Genomic DNA, 21,669 nt, shown 5'->3' with positions numbered 1-21,669 from the left:
CTCATGGAACTATTTGAGCTTTTTAGCAGTGTTTTGCCTTTATTAAGTTGTATTAAAGCAGTAGTGTGGAAAATAAAGAATGGAAATACATGCTAGCTTTGCCTTCACTAGGCACAAAAAGAAAATGCAACTTTATTAATTGTGAAAATCTGCTTCTCAAAAGATGAAAATAATTTTGGTGTGCAGCTTCAAGTCCTGGAGACAAGTCCTGTGGAAAGTTAGGGGTCTTCATTTCCAGTGCAGGAAAGGAAACACTCTAACAGAAAGGTGCAGACATTGTTAGTGCCCCATGCTCAGGTTTTTCTCTCTGTCAAATCAGATGTGCCCATTGTCTGAGTTTCACCTATGAAATCAGTGCCCTTAGCTGTGGGTGATCTGAAATGGGATGCTGTACCTGGCTTTGGATGAGCTGTATGATGCTGTTTTTGCCCCAGGAAAAAGCTGTTGAACAGAAACAGTAAATAAACCCCCCAACTTTACTCTCCCCCAGGAAGGTAGACCTCTACACACAGCAGAAAGTCAAGCTCCAACCCCTGGGCAGAGAACAGAAAGGGAGCAACTCCACAGCCCTCTGTGGCACACACAGGGGAACACAATTGCATTCAGCACCTCATGGGCTCCCACAGAGTATCCAAAACCTCAGGGATAAAGCCCTGGGCAGCCCAATCTCAGCACTGCCTCTGCTTTGAGGAAGTCTGGACCAGAGACCTCCTGAGGTCCCAAGCCAACTCATCTTATGATCATGCAAATATTTATTCAAGAGCTTTAGCAATCACCTGGTGCCAATTTAGTTGTCTTGCACATCTCCATTCACCAGCCCCAGAGGAAAAAAGATAAGTAAAAATTTCAACCGAATGTGGTGTTGAGTATTTTTAACGAGAAAAAAAATAAACTGGAGTTGGCAGCTCCTTTTTTCACAAGTTTCTATCTAACCCACTGAATTGCTTTAGATTAAAAAATTACGTTACACTCTGGAGCCATCTCACTTAGAGTCTTTGGGCTTTTGTGGTTTTTTTTGAAAAAAACCCATCATCTTTAGACTGGATTTTAACAGCCTTTAATTATTTTTAATTGTGAATTATTCAAAATTGCTTTGTTTCATTTGTTTGCTCCTAACAAGATGTTTTATCTCTCTCACAGTTTGTTTATATAGAGACAAGGACTCCAGTCTTGCCTTTTCGAGGTGTGTGTTGGGGCTGCTCATTAGCTCAGCAAAAGTATATTCCAACATAGTTTTGTCAGTGTAAAATGAATGTTGATTGCAGACTTTGAAAGACCAGCCCAACCAAGCAGTGGTTCCTCCTGTGCCCTGAGAGGCCCTTTTGCTTTCCTCTCTCTCCTGACCTTTTCCAGCTCACCATGGATCCTTCTCTCCACCTTGGCTGTTACACCAGAGCACTGCTCCTGGAGCTCTGTGTCTTCCCACTTTTCTGACAAAGATTGCCCTGGTAAGTTATCTGGAGCAACCAAAGAGTGTCTGCTATGGCTCCAGATTTACTGTCCCAGGAAATCTCTTGGTGGGGAAAAGAAGGGTGTTGCTATTGCACACCATGCCCCAGCTCCTGCACTAACAGCTGGACCAGTCATGCTGGACTTGTTATTCCTCTGGAAGGGACCAAACCCTGACGGAATCCCAGAAGGATGGCCAAGTAGGGATGATGGGACCACTCGTGAACAAGCAGCCCACTAAGACATTGTATGTACCTGCAACAGCCTCTGCAGAGGATGTACAGTTTGCCAGCCTGGGAGAGGTCCCTAAAGCAGAAAGACCAAAGAAAGTGACTGGAACTCATTCAAAGACAGTCCCTCGTGTTAATTCTCATGCACTGAGTGAGATGTTTACATTAGGTGAGAGACTGACCATAGCTATGCAGCTTGGAAGGGACAACTCCTAGGCAAGACATCTGACTCCTTAAAATTTCGCTGAAATAGCCACACATTGAAACCCAGTCAGCTGGTGTGCCTTCCCACCTAGAAAACAAACGTGAGCAATCTTGTATAATTATAATAATTAGCATTTGTAGTATGATGATGCTTTGATGCAAGCTATTTTATGTGGCTTTTTATCATTGTTCTTTAATTAAAAAGATCTCCAGCTATTGAGATCAGCACGAGTGTGTCACACCTAAATGAGTGAGAAAGCAACTTTACCCCAGATCCTAAAAATAAGGGTTATTCAGAATTTGGATACTCCTAAATCTGGCAGTGCTTGTTGCTGGGGTTTGGTTTGCACTTGTGCTTTTAGGTACCAGCCTATGCTTGGTGGATAAGGAAAAGAAGCAGAACCAGAGCTGGAGCTGGAATCTGCCATGCTGGGTCTCGGTGCTCTGCCAGATCCAACAAATTCTACACCTTTCCTACTGTAAAAGTTGCAGATGTGAAAAACAGGCTATGAAACAAGCCAGAATTCCTTTTGTTTCCCCTTAACCTTTTTAAGAAAGAGAATCCATTGAAGGAATGTGGTGTATTCCAAAATGTATGGATTTTACAGCAGCTTGTGAAGTACAGTCATAGAACTGCAGCATACACCAAGTGTTTGAAGGTCCTTAACATTCATTCCATCTTTGTTCTTATTTAATTAGTAAACATCTTCAAAGGGAACTGCCTGACTGCTCAGGCAAAGGGCACAAGCAGTCCAGCACTGCAACAGGCAAATAAATGTTTAAAGGAAGATACTTGGAACATACAAGAGGCTGGGTTTTTTCATGCAAAAAGGAGAAATAAAACCTTTCTGTGACTCACAATCCTAGTTAAAGACAAGGCAAAGCTGTTCCTGTTCTGAAGGCTGCTGTGGCCTAGGGTGTTCATTTACAAAGAACTGTGTCTATATGCAGATTTGTGCCAAAATGCACTTTGGATTTGCAACTACATCAGTACTATTTTCCATGTAAACAGGTTTTTTTGTCACTGGTTATCATAACAATCTCAGAAGTATTGACCTGTTGGAAAATAGTACCCCTTGACTCACAGTGAGCTGTTTTCAGGCTTCTGCAGAGTATTCCTGTGCACATCTCAGCATTAAGCTGGCTGCAGAAAGGACTGGAGAAAGACCTGGCTGTGTAAACCGGAGACCTCTTGAAACCAAAAGGTTTCTACATAGACAGGAATAGCTCTTACAGGCAGACAGGGTCAAGCTTTGATCTTTAAAGTTAAATAACAGTCTGCTCTCCTTCACAGTGTCTAAGTGTCTCTGAGAAGTCTGTTTTGCAGCCTTGGTGACCAGGTCCCCGATGCTCATGGAGATAGCCACAAAGCATCCCTGTGGTCCCTGCTGCTGGCCTTCCCTGGCAGAGCCATGCAGCACATCCTGCTCTGAGCTGGAGTGGGACACTGGAGAAAAGCTGTTGTGGGGCTGGGATGGAATCAAGGGTATGAATAGGAGGGGCAGGAAGGCACATGTCCACTCCCCACACTGACAGGACTAGAGAGGAACTGGTGACAATTCAGTCAATTTCTTGAATGATGCCAGAAACCTTCAGCAGAGGTCTTTCCATCACCACACTGAAAGAGATCAAAGGCACTGCCAAAGAATCATGGGTAAAATGAGTTGAAAGCCCCTCCACCAAATGCTATAGTTCAAGAAAATATATGAAGAAAAAATATTGGAGACAAAAAGGAGACCTGTTATTATGTCATCTGACTGTCATGTAAATTCATTTCTGGATGACCACAAATTTTCCCTAGGCTTTTAAAACCTTTCAGTGCAATCTGGATTCACTCTGCAATTCATATTTTATAATCCTTCCTCTGTGCCATCTGTCAATCACCTGCAGTTTGAATGTGAGTTCTTTTTGGCAAAGATATTTTTATGGCATAGAAAAGTTCAGACTGGCACCACGGAGATACTTCTCTATGCTGGAACATCTGTAGACCCTTGAAACACCATTTTATAAATCAGTGAATTTGTAAATCCTGTAAAAAGAATATTTAAGCACCCACAAGGCATTTTAGGACTCTTAGATACTGATGACTCAAAAGTTAATCATTGCTGATTAAGAGAATTTTATGAGACAAAATAATGGAGTAATAAATATCCAAAGATTCTTTACTTTTAAATTATTATTATCATGCAACCTTATTCTGTAATCATAAATCGTAAAACTTAGAACATATACATAAAGACCATAACCCATATAGAATTTGAGAGTAGGGCTTATGTCTGTAATTAAATAAAGTGAGCAAATATAGCCAGGAGATGGTCTTAAAATGAAAAGCCACAATAGTTGTAGGGGATTTTTCGATACCTTCTTGCCTGAGATAGACCCATAGCAAAAATTTAAATTTCAAATATTAAAAAATGTGGAAAAATATATGGATTTGGGGATTGGTTTTGCTTGCCTTTTTCTTCTTCTATTTTTTTTGTAGGCTTTTTTCTTTTAATGGAATTTTCTCATGAATAAAGGAAAAACAGAACTGTTGCAAAAGTTTCCATAGGAAGTACTTATCATTTCCCAAACAGCTCTCATCTTCTTTCTCTTGATTCATACTGTGGATTGAAGCTGTCTAAACCCTGAGTCTCAAAATGGTACTTAAGCACCATGAAAAAAAGGGAATAATAAAATAATGCTTGGTGGACTATATATAACACTATGTGATTTATGAGTTAATACCTGTCCTGTTATTATTTCTCTGCTACTGTTAAGCAGATGACCTCAGGACAGCAGGGAATGCACTAAAATAATTCTTTCCTCTCCAAGAGTTAAAACCCCACTTCTTGAACATATGAACCAGAAATGCAATGAACTTTTGCAGCCTTCTCTTTGCCATAAAAGGACTCCTCTCTTGGCAGCAACCAGAGTCCATTAGCTGGGAAAGCAGGCAGGTGTAAAAGAAGTTCATGTTTAACCTCACTGAGTTTGAAAGCCAGCACTGAAGTTTATCAGCTCACAAGCCCGTGAAGGGAGGAAAGGCAGAGAATGGGATTTAGTCAAAGACTTACTCAGAGTTAACACAGGCCACTGGCGCTAATAAACAAACATTGCCAGACATCAAAAGGAAGTAAGTAAATCTGGGAAGGTTTAGTCCAAACAATGGAAGGGCAAGCTAAGCCTGTTGCAGGGTGGGCAGTGGAGCGGTGACTTAGAGATGTTAACCCTTGCCTGGGCCACAGAGGCATCACAAAGAAGGGATTGAACCCCAAATTTGTTCCAGAGAAACAAGAAAGTTTTAGCCCAAAAGTCAGAAAACCCCTACCCTCTGAATCTCAAATTTCTTTGGTTCTCCACCTTAAATTAATCGTGTCATGTAAGACTGGGAGTCAGCCCAGTGCAAAGATCAATGAACAAAACCTGATTTCAAGAGTTGAAATCTGTCAATTTTCACACAGTGCCCAGGCAATCAGTGGCTGATGGCCTTACAGCAGAGGCCATGGCTGCTTGGCACGCTCAAGCATGGAGTTTTCTGTGTTTGGGAGAAAATTTCCACTGCAACCAAGCAGTGCGACTGCAGCCCATGGAGCTTGGTGATGGGGAAGCTGTGAAGATGTATCAGCACTGCCTTTTGCAAGAATGTCCCTGAGGTCTCCAACAGCTTTTCGAGGAGCACACAGGTCCCACATTTTCCTTGTTTAAAGGGCATCTCCTCACCTTAGGTCTCTGCACTAGGTAGGGTTTATTGACTACAACCAAATTGTGTACTTGACGTTTATCTTGAGTTTCATTTCCAGGATGGGAAAAAGGCAACATACTTAACAGACACAATTCATCAGAGGGGAAAAAGTGTCATTAACTCATCCAAGGCTTCCTGATCTGTGTAACTCCCTTTGTCTTTTTAGTGCTTCCAGTTTGAAATATCAGTTTTGCTCCACCCATAACATAGTGCCTTGTGAGCACAGCTCCAACAACGACTCCATGGAGGACATATGTGCACCTCTGCTCTGAAAAAGGCTCTTGCTGAAATGAAAGGCTTTGAGGATGCAGCCAGAAACTGGAAGAAAGGAAATCTCTTCAGGAGACAGGGCTCAGTGTTTTATGAGTCTCAGAACTATGGGTGGCCATCCATGCTCAGAAGGGCTGTTGGAGCCAGCAGAGTTCAGATGGACTCCACCAGGCTCAGCCAAGGGTCTCCTTCTGAGACCAAGGAGCAGGAGCTGCCACCTTGTACTGGATGCCCTAAGACAGACCTTCCTTCTGCAGAGCCAAACCTTCTCCTGAGCACTTGGGAAAGCTGGGTCATGCTTCCTCTCACTGAGGCACAATCTCATTTTTTGGAGGCTGAGTGGAACCAGAAGCACTGGGGTGAGTAGGGCATTGCTTGCAGAGGTCAGAGCCCACCCCTCTGTGCTCATTAGGGGCAGAACTCTCATGGGCTCCTGCTGTGCATCTTCCAAAGTTTTTTGTGCCACCTTGTTCCTGAAAGAAAGAACCACAAGGTGACAACTGTAAAGAATGGAAAGTTGCCCCTCAGCTCTGTATTTGCAGTGGGAAGATAAAGAGATGGACAGGAGGCACTACAGCTTCTTTCCCTTTTGCCCAGGAAGAGTAAAGAAAAGGGAAAATCCACAGGTCCTTCCTAGCAGCTGGATGTTCTTGATGCATGCTCACCCTCCTGAAGGGTGTTCCTGTGGTTGGAAGCACAGGCACTGCCTCCAATAGGGAGCCTGCAACTTATCCCCCAGGAATGGGCAAGTGTGTGAAAGGGAGACCAGAGAAGAGAGACTGAAGGATGCAGAGAGCACAGAGGCTCCAAACAGCACAGACAGGCGTGATCAGGTAGGTTTTTGCTGATCACCATGGTATTGTATCTGCAGGGTTTAGGACTCCTCTCATGTTGCCCCCTCTGACATTTCACAGCAAGGACAGCCAAGCCAGAAGTGTCTTGCTCCAAAGGCAGGTGATACAATCAAAAAGAACAACATGAAAAAAAGGGCGCCCATAGAAACCACAATCAACACAGAGGTTTAAATAACATCATGCATAATACATTGCAAACTTCCACCTCCAAGAGAGGGAGAGATGGCTGAAAAGGAATGTAAACTGAGCCAAAAAGAAAGCAAGGCTTTTTCCAAAAGGCAAAGGCTATCAAATCTGTAAGGGCTTGCAATCTGCTGTGGCACAGCTTGTTCAAAGGCTGAGGTGAAAAACAGCGACCCAAAAAGGCCCCAGAGCCTGAGGATTATTCACTTTTTTTTCTCTTCAGTTTTTTCTTTCTGTTATTTCTGCTTAGTCAAGGCTCATTTTGGCACTTCAGGAACTCACATCTGTTGCTGGGAGTGCAGGCACAGACCACCCAACACAAAGGAACCAGCAAGTGCTGAGCCACAGCTCCAGGTGGCTCCAGCCTTGCTTCCTTGCCACCCTCCCTGCCTCCCAGCTCCCTCTCCATCAGCCAGGATGTCTTGTCAGGTGCCGTGTCACCTCAGATCTCTTTCAGATCACGGTGTGGTGCCTTCCTTTGTCAGGCAAGGTAACGCAATGACAGGATGATGTGCAACGGGTCCATGTTTCTTTTATTAGGATCGTGTACCTGCTGTCACTTTGGATAAGGACTATCTATTTCAAGTGGTTTCCTGCAAAGTCAACAGGGCTGAGTTTCTCTGAGAGGTCATAAGAATTATCTGGAACTCCCAAGTGTGTCTATTCAAACCTGCATCCTCTATCACAGCACGGCCAGCTTTGTTACTTCAAGATCCCATCAGGTATGTAAGCCCTAAAGCAGCCACCAGAAGCCCAAAGAACATAAGCACATATTTAACTTTGAGCTAAAGGATTCCTTTAGACGTCAGTTTTATTACCCCTGTGCTTAAAGCTAGGCACATGTCTTTTGTGGATCCTAACAGCATCAATAATTTACATTGTGGAAGCAGCTAGAGGCCCCATTTATGTTGAGACTGTTGTACAAACAAAATAATTGACAGTCTCTGCCCTAAAAATCTTTCAGACTGGAAAGTGAATCTGCAATTCCCTTTGTAGCTTGCTCTTCCCAGATTTATTTTTCTCTCATATTTAATCCAACTTAAAGACTTCCGTGCAGCAACATCAGCATGTTATTTTTAAATTCAGCTTTTAGTGACTAATGAGAAGAAGTGACCCTCATCTTTATTGTTGAAAAGAGCAGAGGCAGCTGGGCCCAAATGCTGAAATATTTAGTGTAGAGCAACCAGTAATGTGGAGGCACAAAATGAGATATGAGCCATGAATTAAGATGCTTCTGAAATACTTTTGTGAGCTTTCAGCACTACCACAGGCTTCTCATCATATCAGCTGTTTGCCAGTCAAGACAATAAAAATGCACCCTTCACATTAATTCTTCCCCAAGAATCTGGGCTTAAAGCACACAGGATGCTTTGCTGACTGTATTTGGCTACGTAGGAATTGGTATCAGCCTTCTTGTAGTGTGGAACAGATGCAAAAACAACAGAACAAAGCAGCCGGGTCTCCACTTTTGCATTGAGATGGTCTCATGCTATTCTGTTTGCTGTTTCTTTGCAGTTCTAATCCCACACAGAGCATGGTCCTGGAGACAGAGCATCTCTGATGATCAGGCGTCTTGCTGCAGAGTCTGAGTGTTTATGTGTGTAATTGTCATGAGGTGTCCTCGTTCACTTCTCTTCCCATCAGGGAAGCACCCTCCTCTGCAAAAATACTGATTCTCATTTTCCACAACTGCTGTGGTCTCAGCTCTGGACTGTCACTTGTCCAATTCTACAACATGAAGACCTAAACTGCATCTTGTGGCCCAGTCAGTGCTGAAGAAAGTGGAAAATTCAATGTCTGGGTAGTTTTTATTTAGTTTTTGAAGTACACACCACATTATCTGCAGCACAGTACAGCAGATTCCTTTAGCACAATGTTGCCCCACTGACTCATAGTCAATTTATCATCCTCTAAAATCCCCCAATCCTACTTCATGATAGGAAAATACTGGTTAGAAAACACCAAGTTTCCTCTTTTTCAGGAGACTGACAGAACTATTTAAGGGTTTTTACAGTATCTGCTGTTTTCATGACATCCTTAGTGTGCACAAAGTTGACCACATTCAATATTCTTCTCAATTAAATCTCTGTAGCTGTAATATAAGACCTTAAAGCAAGCCAAAATATAACAATAAATACAAATCTCTATTAGATTTCAGGTTTTCTGTGGAAAAGGACTGGAGTATCCACACATTTGTTACCAGTTTCCAATCACTCCCCTGTGTTAAATCTAGTGCTCTCCCAGGCAGACACAGCTACCATCTCCAAAAGAGAACACCCCACTCAGCACAAGGAGATGTAAAGAAGCCCTTGTTGTTGTTATTATATGTAAGCATTTCAGTAGCATCCAAAGGCTCCAGCAAGGCCTTCAAAAGCAAGACACAACTCACCTGTAACATCTCTGCTGAGCCTCAAAGGGTCAGGTTTAGCCTCTAAAGGTCTTTGTTGAAGAGCAGCAGTAAAATCAGCACTAGTCCCAGCCCAGATGTCTAGGAGAACAGCTGAGATTGCCTCTGACACAGGCAAGATTAATTTCATAAAGTACCAAATTAAAGACATGAAACCCTTTCTTCATGGAAAGGGAGGGAACAGCAAGCCACACTTCCCATCACACTACCTTCTACCCTCAAACCTGCCACCCACCCCATACAGTTGCCCTCTTTGAATTTTTTTCAGCCCAAGCAGAAGCTGACTCTGCAGCTTTCTCAGCTTGCCCTTTTCCAGTGGAGGCTCCTGAGTGCTCTTGGAAAGCCCAATCTGATCCGAGGACCAGAACCACTCTGTGCGCATGGCCAGGCTGGCAGCAGGAGCTACAGCTCAGATGGAGAACAGCTGGAGTCCTAGAGATCCCATTTCCAGCTCAGGTGCTCCCTCAGCAGCTGATCCCATCCACCTGGAGTGACTGGTGGCAGCTGCCCCTTTTTCCAGACACGCTTGGCCAGGAGCTCTCACATGCTGTCCTCTTCAGGGATGCTTTGCTCCAAAGTTGGGGTACAATGGCACGGTGAGCCAGGAACAAACCCTGACATGGAGGAGGCACCATTGAACTGGCCCCTTGGGGGATCTGTCTGTGCTTTTCCTGTTTCTCCATGAAGCCACCATCAAGGACCCTTTCCCTTTGTGCTCTTCCATCCCTTTGGGACTTCTGAAAATCAGCTGCTCTTTTAATTTAGACCTCAGCCCAGTAGGCCAGAAATAAGCAATATGTCTATTTCCACAAAAGACTCCTCCTCAGTGATAACCATAACCATCATAATAATAATAATAATAATAATAATAATAATAATAATAATGTAAAAACCCAAACAAAAAAAAAAAAAACAGAATTCCAAAACAAAAATCCACATTCTTTGCTGATTCTGGGGTAAGGGTTTGAAGCCTATTTGCTTAGTTCCTACAAATATTTGACAGTACTGATTTAGACTTTTGGTCCATTTCACCCTGTTGGCATATATTAAATGGTGAGATCTGACTACGTTTTTAGGTCTTTTATTATAGCAAGTAGGGATGTAAGTAATTGATCCTGTGGAATTTGTCTGTGGTGCAGAGGAAGCAAGCTGCACAAAAAGATTTCTTTCTCTTTTATATTTTCCATTTGATTGTATTTAATAGAAAATATTAGAAACCATACTATATTCAGGAGAAAATCCTTCCTTTGTTATCTCTTTCTTTGGGGTGAGCAACCCTCTGACAGATCTGTTTCAAGCAGAGCACTGAGGCGCTACACTGAATTATTTGATTTCTACCTTCCTGAGATCAGCTTTCTAAGAAGTCAATCGTGTGCCTCCAATTTACTAAAGAGCAATGCAAGCGATGGAGAAGATCCAAAGACAGCCAATAGCATTAGGAACACTTCCCTCAAACTGACTGGGGTCTGGATCAGACCCAAAGACAGTTGGTCTGAAGAAAAAGAAAATAAGAGCAGAATTTGAATATTCCTTAAAGTGTCAGAGACATAAGCAAAGCTGCATGTAATAGAAATAAGGAAAGGCTGACTGATAGAGTCAGCCTTACAAGCTTTTCACTGTTCCTATGATTTAGGACAAGCCAATTTCTGACAGATTAGCCAAGGACCCATTTTCCTGTCAGGAGAAGCCGTGGAGAGCATCAGTAAAGGCTGAATATACCACAGTGCAGAACAGCTCTGTGCTTGAGGTGAGAGCCTTCAGCAAGGAGCCCGAGGCAGCTGGTCTGAGCAGGGACAGGCACACAGGCAGTGCTGCCAGACACGCAGCTGTATTTGCAGTACACAGGCACCTGCAGTGCCAGACACGGGCTACAATGAAATTTCTCTCACCCAAATGCTGATCAAAGAGCACTGAGATATTCCAGGCCAAGGTAATGATAATCCAGCAATGTGTTACCACTCTTGGAACAGTAGCACTAGCCCCAAAACAATCAAAACTAGAAATAAGACATTGGGAAATTACCCAAAGTTGCACTAAAGGAGGGTCGGGTTGGACATTAGGAAAAATTTCTTTACTGAAAGAATGGTCAAGCATTGGAAGGCTCCACAGGGAAGTGGTGGAATTATTATCCCTGGGTAGACATGGAACATCATGATATGGTTTACTGGGCATGGTGGTGTTCTGTCAAAGGTTGGACTTGATGATCTCGGGGGTCTTCTCCAACCTTAATGATGCTCTGATTCTATAATCACTGCTGGTGCCTACAGACCAACAGGTACAGACTCCTAAAAAATTCCATAGCTCTTTTAGAAGGATGAATATAAAGTTATGATAAAATCCAGGTTTTTTTAAGATTGTGTGCTGCCTACATACATCTTTGCTATTGATAACCCCTACAAAAACCCAAGACATTCCTCATCCTTAGTGGTGGCTGCATATGTGTAGAAGGAAGTCATGAACCAATTACTGTTTATAAAATGTTTTTGACTCCTAAAAGACTGTAACTCTCTCCATAAACATACCACATGACTAAAATTTTTGGCTGGACTCAAATGATTGATGACTTTTCAGGCAAAAAAAATGCCATTTTGAATCAACTGAGTCAAAACTGGGCACAAGAAAGGCCAGAGAATTTCCTGCAGCAGGTCTCATAATCAGATTAAAACCTGTGGCTACATCTTCAAATCATAGAATTCTTTAGGGTGGAAAAGAGCTCTAAGATCATTGAGTCCAATCCTTAACTCAGCACTTCCAAGTCCACCACTAAACTGTGTCCCTAAAGTGCAACATCTACATGTCTTTTAAATCTCTCTGGGGATTGTGACTTCACCAACTCCCTGGGCAGCCTGTTCCAATGCTTGAACACCCTTTCAGTGAAAAAAATTAATAAATTATTCCTAATATTCAATTTAAACCTCCTCTGGCACAATATGAGGCCACTTTCTCTTGTCCTATTGCTTGTTATTTAGGAGAAGAGACTGACTCCAACCTGGCTACAACTTCCTTTGACAGAGTTGTAGAGAGTGACAAGGCTTCTTTTGTCCAGGCTTAACACCCCCAGCTACCTCAGCTGCTCCTCACAGGACTTGTGCTCCAACCCCTTTCCCAGCTCCATGACACTTCTCTGGACCAACTCCAGCACCTCAGTGTCTTTCTTGCAGTGAGGGCCCCAAAACTGAATACAGGATTGAGGTGTGACCTCACCAGTGCTCAGCACAGGGGGACAATCACTGCTCTGGTCCTGCTGGTCACACTTTTTTGGATGCAGACCAGGTGCCATTGGCATTCTTGGCCACCTGGGCACACCCTGGCTCATGTTCAGCCACTGCTGATCAGAGGTTCTTTTCCTCTGGGCAGCTTTCCAGCCACTCTGCCCCTACCTTGTATCACTGCAGGGGTTGTTATGACCCAAGTGCAGGACCTGGCACTTGGCCTTGTTGAACCTCAGCCCATCAACCCAGCCTGCTCAGATCCCTTTGCAGAGCCCTCCCACCCTTTGGCAGGTCAACAGTCCCACCCAGCTTCACCCAAACTTACTGGGTGCCCTTGATCCCCTCATCAATGTAATTGATAAAGAGGTTCAGCAGAACTGGCCCCAGTACTGAGCCCTGGGAGACACCACTGGTGACTGGCTGCCAGCTGAATTTAACTGAATTTGCCTGTGGCAACAGAGGTAGCAAACAAAAAAAAAAAGGAGTTTTTCTCTTTTTCCCAGAGAAAGAAGAGCTGATACCTGAAAGAGTTTTAGCAGAAATCTCTCAGTGATTTTAATTATGAGAAATATTTTAAGAGGTCTTTACTAAGTTTTCATTTAGGGAACATAGATCTGTCCTGTCTGTCCTTCTACCCTGTTTAGGGTAGAAGGTTTTTATCCTCCTTCTTCTTCTTCTTCCCTGGCCCAAGAACCACAAAATGGCTTTTCCTGGAATGGTTCAATTGCATGTAACCATAAATTAAAGATGAGCTATCTCTATACTGAAACCCTGTTCAAGACCCACATCAAAACATCTCTGTCCCACATTTCCAAAATGTATATTTGCTTCATGCTAAGGAAACTGACATTTACAAGTGGCTGTGTGCTTTGTGCTTCAGTTAAAAAAACAAGTTTTAGCTGTGGTTTGTGAAAGGTGGGCTTCTCTCACCAGAGGCACATACTTTCCCAGGAAAGGAAGCACTGGTCTCATTAAGACCCAGTAGAGGATAATTGCCCTGCTAAAAGGAATGTTTTGCAAGTTTGATATCTAAATAATGAAGAAAAACACAGAACACTCAAAATAATAAGACCTGCCATTCATACACATTTAAGTTTAACCTGGAAGGCTGAAGCATGGTAGGTAGGAAAAATCAAAAGCATTTCAAAGTGCTAGGCAAAACTCTGAATGTATCTTCCCACAGTGACATCTGCCCACCCCTTACCATAATGGAAAGTGTGTCTCAATCATATCAGTATTTTCCTCCTGACCTCTATGCCTACATATCAAACATTACAGGAAAAAAAGTAATGCAAATAAACATACAGAAAATGAAAGTCATAACTCTTAAAATCAATGGCAGTTTTGCCACTGGTTTCAGCAGAGCCAGATTTCACATACAGATAACAAAGCAGGTCATCAGTGTCCATGTCAGATCACTTCCTGACTCTATGAATGGAAGCTTCTCTTGGCAAAGGGAGCTTGGCTTTTACCTTTCTAAAGTCCTAATTCAACGTAGTACTATAAGCCCTTGAAAGAGACAGTTCAGTGTTACACTAAGTAAGCACTTATCCAACTGCAACCTGAGTTTGTAGCTTCAGGGACAACACACAAGTGAAAAGGAAGGGATATATCCTCACTGGGAAGATGGCAAGACTGAGTTCCCCCTAACCCTTGCTCTCCAATGCATTGTTTTCTGGTATTTGAGTGACTGAAGAAAACATTTTCCCAGTCTGGGGAAAAGTGGCACATTTGCATCCTAGACAAGGGACTAAAGGAGGAAATATCTTCAGGCTCTTGTTGAACACCACATTTCTGTCAGTGGTGGCACCCTCAAAGCTCAGCAGCTCTTCATGCTTTGAGAATCTCAAACACCAGGGAAGTCCTCTGAAACCCAAGGCTTGCAAGGTACCACCAGAGGCCAGATGAGGTTCAGAGTGGCATTATCCAGACTTGACCATTCTTCCCATGCTGAAGCAGCCATCAGCTATTCAGTCTCTGAGGATACCTGAACTAAGTCACCACAACAGCCTTAAGACATGATCTCTCCATAATCCCCATCCACCTGGAAATAAAAGGGAAAAAAAGTCCATAAAAGCATGCTTCTAGTTGAAAGCGCCTTCCTGCATAAAACAGCAGATATTCTAGCTTTTGAGGTCAGGTGGTATAGAAAGGGTTAACAAACATTCAACAAACGGGCAAACTGTTCTTTTTCAGTGTTTCCAGTTTTAGAAAGTCCCAGTCAGTTCTCTGGATAGAGCACATTTTTAAAGAAAATGGGCCAGAAAGTCCTCTACAGATGAGTCACACTGACAATATAGGAGCAGAACAACGGAATTGTTGTCCTATCAGGGCTAAGCCAAAAATAGTTGTTTTCATAAGCCTTTCACCTGATTCTCATTTCTCATTTGCACTGAGGTCCAGAGGGGATGGGAGAACCAGTTTAACACTAAACTCTTTCAAGGTGTATAGCAGAAGAACATTACTGAAAAGTATGTAGCAAATGAGAATGGTGGCAAATTACTCCAGTATTGGCAGAAGAGGTGACTCTGACCTCAGAAGGTGGTGGGCAGGTTATGGTATCATTCTGGGTTTCTGCCTCTCTAATAAAATCTTTGTGCATCGTAAGTATTCCTCTTTTCATGTAAATACCCCAACACTTTTTTATGAGTGCATGTGAGAGGTAGGCCTACTCTTGTTATTATTACTAACCCCAGTCACATCATTCCTGAAATAAAAGTCCATAATGACTGCATATCATTCTCAACCATATTTTTATTTCCAGCACTTAATGCTTATACAGGCCTTTCACAAAGAGCACAATCCACATGCCCTGTCTTGGAGGGACATAAGAGTATGCTACAAGTAATGTACATAGGACAAAACTTTGTTATATCCTTGCAGCCTAAGTATCATTTTATCACACTCACCTCCAAACTCATCTGTGCTAAGTGGTGTGGCCAACCAAGAGAAAACTGTGTCATGTCATGGCAGGGCTTTTTGGCCTAAATTCACAGTGGGCCATGGTTTTAGATGCCTGAATTAAGACATGATAAAAGGAGTAAATTTTCAAAAGTATTAAATATCTGCCCATAAACAGAGACATAAATATAGACAGAAATAATATAAAATTTTAAGAAAGCCAACAATTCTTTTTCAGTTAGAACACTAGCAAAAAAACCAGAACACTAAAACCTATATTAAGTCTCTGACATGAAAAACCCTTCAGTAAGCCACACAAAACTCAAAGATGTCAGATAAATAGCACAGTAACTGGCTGGCACAGAGAAATCAAACAAAGTCTTCAAAACTGCTCTGGAGAAGATGGCAGAGCTCAGAGGTCGAATATTTCAAGTGGTTACACATATCCCTCCCTGGAAGCTGGCAGCTAACCCTGTACACATTTTTTAAAAACCATTATGGAAGTTGTCACGTTCTGTGACATGTTGATCAAGGTTCCCCACCAAGCAAGGGGCTTTACTTAACCTCAGACCTGCTTTTGAGTTGTGCACACATCCCAGCACAAACATACAAACACAAGTCAACAGACCTGCAGTGTCATGGAGCCAACGATATTCATTCAAAGCTCCAGGCTGGGAGAGGGGGCCAGAAGCTTTTGGCAGTGCTCAGACCTCCCAGCCTGAGAGGAGAGGCACTGGGGTTGCTCAGTGCACATTTGGGAACGTGACAAGAGCTTTGTACCTCCCCCTGTAAGGATCCCCTTCACTGTGAGCATAACGAAAGGATGGGGGTGCAAGGAAAGGGGGGATTTTTCCCCCAAGCACCTCAACCCATCACAGAGCATTCATTTTCAGCATTTTAGGGCTACTCATTTATTCACCTGGTTCTTCACTTTACCATGCTGCAAATGTTGCAAAATCTTTCACAGCTCTGCTAACCAGAGCAGTTTAGCTACAGCACAGCACCTCAGTCAAGCTGCATGTCTCTTCAGGTCTAATATTAAAAAGCAGAAGATTAAAAAACTGAATGAGGTTTCATTCAGAAATAAGTTCAAAGAACATTCAGGACAGAGAAAGAACCATCCTATACACTAAGCCCTCTGTGATACCAAAACAATCCCTGTTGCCTCCTTCTTTGTTTAGACCAGGCATCTTATGCTCATGGGAGTACATTTCAACAGGACACGAAGATACATCAGTGTGGTGCAAACAGGAAGGACCAAGGTCCACCTTCTACTCTTCAAGCCAGGCACATTTCTCAGCTTAGTGCCTTAGCCAAAGACATGCCAGCTCCTCTGGAGATAACCCATCATGCCGGTGTAGACAAGCAGAGTGCTGTTGATCTCTTGGCTGACCAACCAGGCTACTTCCTATGGTCAGACAACTGTGTAAGTTAAAGAAGTTTTAATTCTCATTTTGACACTTGTGAGACTGCATCTGGAGTATTGTGTTCAATGTTGGTTCCCCAGTACAGGCAATGCATTGACACAATGAGCAAAAATACATTTCATCTATAACTCATCCGTGCTGGATTCCAAGACTGCTTGTTTATGAAGGATGAGCTTTACAGCATTGAATGAGATCAATTCCAGCTAGAATTTTAAGGGCAGAAAAACAGTAATTTTTTTCAACAACAAGCATGACCAGTTTGACTACAGTGGATGTCTTTTATTATTCCTAATAATAAAACAGACACTAGTAGAGATGTGTACAGAAATAGCAGACACTACTATGTGACAAGTAAGACACTGCACATCAGGTTGGATACTATTTGTGTTTAATATTCCCATAATTTTGAGCTGTCTTTCCTTCTGTGCCTTCTTCTCACAAATTGTATCATCAGTGATCTATGAATCTCCTACAGTTTGTCTGTACACCAGAACAAAACTCCTCCTGTCATTTAACATTTCTTCCACATTATTTTATGTCTACTGTCTGAAGTCCAAGGGTCTCTTTCCTTCCTTGTCATGTGAGAGCAGTAATGGAAATTCAGCAAGCACAGGATTTTCAAGAGAGACAGTATCTGAAAGAAGTAAAGTTTAATAGAAATTGCAAAATTCACATCTGTTCTACCTCACCACTGAGGCTCCTGTACTCCAAAACCTTCATCTTGTTCATACATGTAAATAAGACAAGTTGGTTCCATCCCTTGGCACTGGAACCAACTACCCAGCTGCTCATATCCAGACAGCCAAGCCCTTTCACATCCCCAGAACAAGATGCCTGCTGCCTAATTGCTGCTGGCGATGGCCTCTGGCCAGTGTGCATCCACAGATGGTGCCCAGGCACTGCCTGGAGCAGCTCTAGCTGGGACTGGAGCTGTGCTAACAGCTTACAGAATGGACAGCTATACACCAGTGCCCAGGGTTATGCCTTGTCCCTCTTTAATCTGCTGGGATAAAGCTGGCCACAACCTCCTACAGCTCTTGCATTTGCAGACTTTCCTCCTCTCTCTTGGTCATCACAGAAGAATAGCATCTGCTAAGGCAAAGCTCAACTGGACTTCTAGAATTTTGTCAGCAAGGGCTTGAAAACAGATGGCCAGTTCACAAACTTTTCAAATGTATTGTAATTATTTATCACACCTGCCTGTTTAAGGTGTCTTTAAGAAGCTAAGGTGACTGCTGTTTTTTCAGGAAGTAGACTGGTAGTCATATGGGGAGAAATAGTGGGGAAAACTTGATGAGTCAAGTTCTGGAAATAAAAAGTTAGACAAGAAGTGACAGATCAAATACTGCATGTCTGTCACTTACAATCTGGTCTCTAAAGCTCCAAAAGACACAGCTCTTATTTTAAGGTCAGGTTTAAATACCCTTCTACAGTATCTTTGCACAACTTGATTGAGACATATGCCTGAGGGGCCACCTTGTACACAGTGGCCCTGCCTGCCATTTATCACCGTGCTGGAAGTGCTCGTGAATTACTCTCCACATATACTGGTTTATTTAGAGATAATTTGGGTTCTCCATGTGTGAACAGGGCCTTTCATTGAAAACCTGCAAGCAGCCAGACAGAGGGAAGGAGGGCTTGTGGGAGGGCATGACAAAGTGCTTCAAGTAAATGACACCCAAAACTGTTCCACCTCTGCAAAGCCAGCAGGTAGCCCACAGCATGGAGGAAACACCGGTGCAAACAGCTGGCACTTCTTGTTTAGCCAAAACCAGGCATTCTGCATGTTTATTTAGACTCAGCTGACTCTTAATGTATACTCACATAACACTGACCACGAGTGTTGCAATGACATGTTTCAGTGTTCCAATGGAATCTTGTTTTCTATTGACCCTTTCCAGACAGACCAGAAACAGGTAATTCTAGTGAGGAGGAAAAAAAAATAGAACAGAAAAATTAGGAATAAAAGAACACTTTCCTTCTTAGAACCTTGAAATAACTTGGGGTTTGTATTTACAGAGTCTGGGTGGATGCTGGGTTTCCACTCTCCTAAAGGGAAGACACACAGCTACCTGCTCTGTGAATATTAATAACAGTGCTAAGCAATGTCATGTCAATTGCCTGATAATTACAATTGTAATTACAATTATACCTTAAAATTTGAATCCATTGGTGCAGAAGAAGGACACCCATGTGCAACTGAATGTTAACAAATCACTGCCTGGGAGGATAGTCCCATTCAGAGGCCTCACATGAACCTTCCTGGTCTTCTGACAACTTCCTATTCAGCCCTTGCTATCCTCCTCTTGCTCTGCTCAGAAGCCAGACTGTCAGCCAGGAACAGCTGATATATGAAGGACTTGGGCACTTGTTCAGCTGAAGCAGAAAAACCCATCCTTTGGCAGTAGAGAGAAGGCATTTCCTATTTAATGTGGTGATTATTAAAATGCAAAAAACTCAGGTTTCAATACAACTACTATGGTATCAATGGAAAACTCCTAATATTTCAAAACTGGAAAGTCTGAGTTAAAGATGTATATCTTGTTTTGGAACATGAAAGAAGAGTACAAGTCTGAGAGTGCATGTTGCTGTATTTTGGAGTAATCGTGCCAAATCACTCCATTGAGTAAACAATGTATATATGGATATATATAATTATTGATATCAACATAAGTCCAAAACTAGGCCACTTATTGCTCTGGTCTGTGCAAACTCTACACATACCTTTCACCTAAAAGAACTCTAGCTGCATCTCACGAGGTGACAACTCATCCAAGGACCCCATCATCATGGTACCAGTCAGCTGCATGCAATATCACAACAGTCCCTTGAAACCAAGGTCGCTCCTTGGAGACACCCGGCCTCCAGCTACTGCAGAGAGGCCAAAATCCTGACTGTTGAATGCATGCAAGCCAAAGATCAATCCCTGCTAAATGAAACTTGGAAGAGTAGTATTAAAGTTAGCTCAAGCTACAGAGAACTGCACTTTAGTTCACCTAGATCTGCAGACTATTTCACCATCAACAAGAGCACCTTTAGAATTTAGGTGATGACCAAATGTCACCATGAACTATTGTCCTTTCCAGCCCAGATTTTGTTCTCTTTAACTAATTTGCCCTGGTATCAACACACACAAGGAGCTAGGGTTCTATGCATGTTGACATCCACTGTGCTTTAAGCCATTTGTCTGTGTCAAACACATTACTTCCCCATGTTTGGGTAGTGAAAAACAAGAGTAAACAGGTTTGTGGAGAGATATCTTCCAGTCTGGAGACTATGTCTACCTACAGAAGGGCCAGAAAGGAACCAGGAAACTGCAGACCAGTCAGCTTTGTTTCAGTCCCTGAGAGAATTACGGAACAGGTCCTTACAAAAGCTATTTCCATGCAAACACATTTCTAGAACCTGAATGTGAAAAGCCAATGTGGACAAACTGAAGGGTCAATCTTGTTTGAGCAAAAATCATGCTCAGCAGAAGAAAGGAAAGTAGTGGATATCATCATCAACTTGACTTTCACAAAGTGTTTGACACAGCCTCCCTCAAAATCCTTTTTGACAAGTCAGTAAGATATGGTCTGGGCAGATGAAACACAAAATGGCTGAGGAACTGAACTCTGTTGAGTTCAGAGGCTCAAAAGTTAAAAGGCTCAAAGTCATGCTGGCAGCTGGGCACAAATTAATTTCTTCTGAAGTCAATGCAATTCAGCTTTATAAGGAAGGTAGGCCTGAATGCACTGTCACCAAATTTGAGGATGAGCCAAAGTTGGGCGAAGAGGTAACAGTGCTGGAAATAAAAAACACCATATAGAGACCTCAATGGGCTGTCGAGATTTGGCCAACAAGAATGAAGTTTAACATGAGGTTCAGCAGAGATAAATGTCAAGTCCTGAACCTGGGATGGAATAATCCCAAGCAGGAGCACCAGCTGGGCACTGGCTGGCTGGACAGTTGCTCTGCTAAAAAGGCACAGGGTGTCTTGGCAGACAGCAAGAGGAACATGAGCCAGCCAAGCATCCTGGCAGCAATTATGGCCAACAGCATCCTGGGCTGAATTAGTGAGACTCTTGCTGGTAAATGAAGAGATGTGATCTTTCTACTCAGCTCAGCACCTGTTAGGCGATACCTGGAACACACTGTTCAGTTTCTTTCTTCCCAGTTCTAGAGACTTTGAAAGCCTGGAGATGGTCCAGAGGGAACCAAAAAGATTAGGGGAGTGGAGAACTTTACAAATAAATGAACTTCATTTGCTCAGACTTTAGCAGGGAAGGCTGGGGAAATCAAATCACTGCCTTCCAATACCTAAAAAGTAGTTCTGGAGGAGACACATCTCTTCACAAGGGTGCACTATGATAGGAGAAAAAGCAATGGGCCAAACTGACTTCTAAGGAAGTTCTAGGGAAGCTCCATGTGATTATCTAAAATCTTTCTTCTGTGAGAGCAACAGTTGCCTGAAGAGAACGGAATCTTTCTCCCTAGAAATAATAAAGATGTAAATTGATTTGGCCTAAACTAACCTAATCTAATCTAAGACCCTGTTTTTAATGGAAAGTTGGATCAGATGGTGTCAGGAGGTCCCTTCTAACCTAGTGTTGTCTCTGTTTCTGTGATTCCTTCCTGTATCTTCTCAACAGATACTTTGCTATGCATTTATGTCAGGGGAAAAAATTGTCCTGAGCTTTTCAATTTGGAATAGAGAGCAGAAAGGATCCAACAGCAATTTCTTTCCACGGATGTCCAACATACAAAGATCTTTAAGATCTCTAACTCAAAGAGCAGCTCTAGCTCTCACACACCCAGACTTTTAATGC

At 42.8% G+C, this 21,669-nt stretch overlaps 1 long non-coding RNA gene across 11 annotated transcripts in view; it reads right to left on the bottom strand.

Annotated features, from left to right (window-relative positions):
* Positions 1–10,386: 10,386 nt before the first annotated feature.
* Positions 10,387–21,669, bottom strand: part of LOC135285073 (uncharacterized) — a 148,000-nt gene continuing 136,717 nt past the window's right edge. For 6 of the 11 annotated variants that reach the window (XR_010350097.1, XR_010350096.1, XR_010350089.1 and 3 more), the window contains one exon: positions 14,951–18,783. This is a non-coding gene — a long non-coding RNA (uncharacterized LOC135285073). Of the gene's footprint in view, positions 14,578–14,950; positions 18,784–19,013; positions 19,258–21,669 lie in introns of those variants that run through there. The other 5 variants (XR_010350104.1, XR_010350100.1, XR_010350087.1 and 2 more) reach the window with 5 other exon arrangements.

This window comes from Passer domesticus, chromosome 1 (genome assembly GCF_036417665.1).
Source record: "Passer domesticus isolate bPasDom1 chromosome 1, bPasDom1.hap1, whole genome shotgun sequence".
Lineage (NCBI taxonomy): Eukaryota > Metazoa > Chordata > Aves > Passeriformes > Passeridae > Passer > Passer domesticus.
Note: the sequence above shows the minus strand (reverse complement) of the source record. Positions and strands in the feature narration are given on the sequence as shown.